The 5,103-nt window shown below is 34.2% G+C and overlaps 1 pseudogene; it reads right to left on the bottom strand.

The window, feature by feature from the left end:
* The window catches only part of LOC102819332, a 198,452-nt pseudogene that overhangs the window by 11,849 nt on the left and 181,500 nt on the right, over positions 1–5,103 (bottom strand).

The raw sequence follows: 5,103 nt of genomic DNA, 5'->3' as shown, positions 1-5,103 counted from the left end.
AGAAAGGCTTGACCTTGCAACTTTTACAGTCTTCGTCTTTAGGAAAATATCACATTTATCTGTGGACATTAAGGGCTCATGTTTGCAATTAATAAAATATAACCAGATAGTAAGATGAAAAACAATTTGCCATTAACTGCCAAGTGGCTAGATCTGTTACACTCGGGCCTATAGGGCCTCGAACCTCTGACTAGGCTTACATGGTCTTCAACACCAGATAACTTGGATTTGCAATAGAAATGCAAATGTTATTGGCAAAAAATAGTGATTTAAAAAGAGGTGCTTAATTTTAGGTATAATTTTAGAATAGTTACCTTTTAACATAAAAGTTTATCAAGATTGTTTTTACATCCAAATTCATGATAGTATAAAGAACATACTAAACTAAATTATTAAGCATTTCCTAATTGAAAAGCCATTTGATTGTCCTGAAACATGATAAAGATGTGCTTTTTATGTTAAATATTAACCTATACTTATTTTTTATGTCTGAATAAAAATGTCCTATTAATACTCAAAACTTTCTGAGATTGTACTATAGATTGTTACTATTGGAAGCAGAAAGTTCTTTTTCTATATCAGAAGTTTTAGCTGTTTGAAACTGAGTCTAGAGGGTTAGCCAAGAGGTAGTTGGATCAAAACCCATCTTCCTGAACTATGTCAGAAAGAGAATGTTTACTTTAAATGAGGAAGTAAGACATTGATAGCATATCTCAAATTGATGAATATGAAATGTCTACATGAACATGGGGGGAACAGACAGATTTTCATACATTTTTAAAATAAAATGCTTTAATGCCATATTTCAGTGGTCTTTGGAAGCAAAGTATAAGTGTGCTTTGGGTTTCATAAGCTTATTTGGAATCATCAAAGTATAAAATGATTGTATCTGTGAAGATCTTATGATTGTTCTTCTCCTTAATGGCCTTTTCAGAAATACACAGTGAGAATGCTTTTAAATAAAATTTTCAATGAAATCATTGAAAATTACACCTATAGCATAAATAAAACATTTGATTTTAAATAATGTATTGTTTCCTTCTCAATTAATTGGCAATATGTACCATAGTGCTTTGATTTACATAGTTCTTAGTCACAGAGATGTGCTTTCACAGAGAATGCTAAAGTTTCATGGATATAAGTGATGCAATTAATTAGTTTCTACTTATTAATCAATTCATTTTAGATGTAATTAAAACATTACAGCAATAAAAATTATTTCCAGTTCAATGCATGATTAATGTTGAAACTATTGTTATATTCAAAGTTGTTTCATATCTCTAACAAATACATACAAATATATAACAGAGAACTGGAAGAAAGTCCAAATTCAATCACTACACACTTACATAAAGTAGCGTATTATGCTTATTCATTTATTCATTCAAAAATTATTTAATTACCTCATATTGCATTTCAGACACTGGACCAAGTCTGGAAAAAGAAAACTCTTTGACAAAAAAATCCCAGCACTCTAAAAATTTTAATGTGGTAGTTTAGAAATTTAGAAATAGCCTCATGAAATATTTTTGTTTAGTCTAGTTCATCATTTTATTAACATTACAGATTAGAATTTGTGATGTTTTATATAATATTTTCACTAAAGATTATATGTAGGAAATCCTCAATATTATTTTCCTTTTCTCCCCAGTTTTTGTTTGCTTGCTTGTTTCACTGAATATTTCTACTTCTGTTTAGGTAGCTTTATAGAGGCATAATATACTTTTCATAAAATTCATGCATTTTTATTGTTCCATTCAACAACCATTAATAGTTATTCAGCTGTATAACCATTCACTATCACTTCCAGTTTGGGTTCATTTCTTCCATCCAAAAAGATGCATCTTGCCAACATATGGTCAAATCTTTAGCCCCAGGCAGCCACTGATCTGCTGTTTATCTTTAAAATTTGGCCTTTTTAAAGACATTCATGTGGTACATCATGTGGTATATTGTATAAGCTGGAGTCCTGGTATGGCACTGTAGGATAAGCCCTCAACCTCAAAGTTGGTTTGAACTTCAAGGTCAGCAGTTCAAACTCAACAACCACTCCTTGGAAACACTATAGAGGGACACTATGAGTTAGAACTGACTTGACAGGACTTAATAATAGCAGCATTGTATTATGTACCTGACTTCATTCTGAGATACATTCATGGTGTTGCATATATAAGCAATCTGTTTGGTTTTTTTTATTGCAAAGTACAATTTCAAATTATTTTAGAAATGTTTTATAGTTTTTGTTCTTGTTGTTAAGTGCCTCATAGAGGCCCTGTGTAGGATTTCTGAGGCTATAAATCTTTGCAGAAGCAGAAAGTCTCATCTTCCTGCCTCGAAGCTGCTGGTGAGCTAGAATTGTCAACCTTGTGGTTCACAGTCCGTTGCTTATCATCTAGAGTCACCAAGCCTTTAGTGTATAGAAATTACGTTTCTTTTTTTTTTCAAAAAATTCCCTTGCTTTTCATGCTAAAATTTATTTTTTTTGTTGTTGTTGTGGGGAATATACATAGCAAAGCACTCATCCATTAAACAGATTCCACAAGTATAATTTAGTGACATCAATTATACTTTTTTTTTCTCTCCTAAAATTTGGGCCTTTATTTCAGGATATAAATCTGCCATAAATCCTAGCTTATAATATTACCAAAGTTCCAGACATGTCTTATGTTTTCAGCACTAATTTGACTCTCTTTCTCCAAGTTTACTGAGCTCACTGTCTTCCATGACCCTGCCTATTTTTCTCCATGCTATTGAGACAAATGATCTCAAACAGGAGAACACAGTAATTTTTTGTTTTGTTTTGTTTTTTACATTCAACAAATCATATACTTTGTTTAATTATAATGACTATACTCCCCTCCATGTACCATCAGTTACCAGTATTTCTCTCTATTCATTTTAGCTCTTTCTCTCTCTCTCTTTTTTTAAACACTCCAGCATGTATAATAATTTAAACCATCAAAGGACACATTCTGCAAGCCTGCCTCCCCTGCCAGTTCTCAGTTCTTCTCTTTCCATGGGTCTAGAGTCCTCAACTGCTCTCTCTCTCCCTGTCCCTATCCCCTCTCCATCTCTGGTGTCGCTGGTTCTCTGTATAGGGTCCCACATCCCATATCCAGCATTCTGCAAGTTCAGCTAGAAACTGAAGAAAACTAAAACAAGTCCACAAGAGTCAAAATATGACCTTACATGTATCCCAGCTGAATCTACAGATCATCTCAAGAAGAAATGTGATTCATTCGATAGACACTAATGACTAAAGATCAGAGTAGTTGTGAGATGATGTCTGTTGTTGTTGTTTGTTGTTAAGTACCGTGGAATCGGTTCCGACGAGGGCATCATAAATGATAAAAAGCAAAAGTTCATTAAAAGGACAGGAAAGACAGGTGTGGGGCAACATGGCTGAGCAGGCAGATGGATTGAGCAGACCCTATTAAAAAAAAGACATGGGAGAACAAGTGAAATAAATATAAATGGTGATTCTGGAATCCTGCACTTCAGGAAAAAAAGACAGAGAAGTAGATTAAGTGCTGACTAGAAAAGGAAGCTGAACAGTAGCAACAAGAGAGAAGTAAAACAGATGAACTGTAACCTGACATGGATCTGTGTGGTCATCTTGAACTTTTGCAAGAAGCTGTTGATACAGTGGCCTGCAGGACACAGGACAGAGCTGAAAGTAGGAGACAAGGGGAAGGGTGCAGTCTTCCCTTGTTCCTATACCCTCCTGGTACCTGTGGACATGGCCAGTCCTGGTGTTGCAAAATTATGGGCCAGTAGCACCTCTTCAGGTGCAAACTTGGCCTGGGGTCCAGCACTGAGCAAAGCACCTCTTTTTTTGGAGATACATGAATGAACCTTCCCTGAACTACACTACAGAGAGAACAGATAACTAAGTTTAGACTTCCAATCATGACATATACCATAAGACAGGTAGTAAGTGCCTGAGGACACACCATCCATCATCAGTTACATATAAAAACAATGACACCACATTTTCTTGGAGAAAACAGGCAATTTCAGCTTGCATGAAGAAACAAAACAGAGTGCCTCAAATAAGTGACCAAAATACAAGGGTCAGAAAATGTAATGCCTGAAATGCTATCAGAACTACCAGGAATTTAAAAGAATGTTCAATGAATTGAGAGAAAGATCAATGAAAGCAAGGAAATTTTCAGGAAAACACTATAAGTACAAACTGAAAAAATAAATGAAAAATTGGAAACCATTCAAAAATAATTACAAAGACAGAAGACTAATAATAAGACTTCAGAAATAGATAATAAAGTGAAAGGGGAAAGGAGTAGAACTGAATCAATGGAAAGCTGAATCTGTGAAGTTAAAGACAAATTTCTCAATACTCATCTTTCAGAAATAGTCATCAATCAGAAAAATAATTAAGAAAATCTAAGATTTATGTGGGACACTCTCAAGAGAAATAACTTATATGTGATTGGAATTCCAGAAAAAGAATAGGGGGAAAAAAAGTAGAGAAAAGTATCCTCAAGAGCTGCTGTAAGAAAAACTTCCTTAACATTAAAAGATGAGAAGATAGAAATTCAAGAAGTTATATTCAAGAAATAGGATATATCCAAAACATATATAAATATGTACTAAGACATATTATAATCAAACTTTTCATAAACAAAGACAAGGAAAAAATCCTACCACAGTTCAGGAAAAATGAAAAGTTAGATATAAAGGAGAATTATTAAGGTTAAGCTCTAATTTCTCAGCAGAAACCATGCAAGCAAGAAAAAAATGGAATGACATCTTTAAAGCTCTGAAATAAAAATGTTGCCATCTAAGCGTCATTTTGTTGTTGTTTTTAAGTGCCATCAATTCGACTCTGATGAAAAGTGAACTTATGTACAACAAAAGAATGGAATACCACCTGGTTCTGCACCATCCTCACAATTGCCGCTGTACTTGAGTCCATCATTGCTGCCATTGTATCTTCTTGAGGATCTTCCTCTTTCTCTGTCCCTCCTCTTTACCAAGCATGATATCTTTTTCCAGGGACTGGCCCCTGCTGATACCATGTCTAAAGTATGAGAGACAAAGTCTGTCCATCTTGGCTTCTAAGGAGCATTTTGTTTGTACTTC

The sequence above is a fragment of the Chrysochloris asiatica genome, unplaced genomic scaffold, assembly GCF_000296735.1.
Source record: "Chrysochloris asiatica unplaced genomic scaffold, ChrAsi1.0 scaffold00247, whole genome shotgun sequence".
Lineage (NCBI taxonomy): Eukaryota > Metazoa > Chordata > Mammalia > Afrosoricida > Chrysochloridae > Chrysochloris > Chrysochloris asiatica.
Note: the sequence above shows the minus strand (reverse complement) of the source record. Positions and strands in the feature narration are given on the sequence as shown.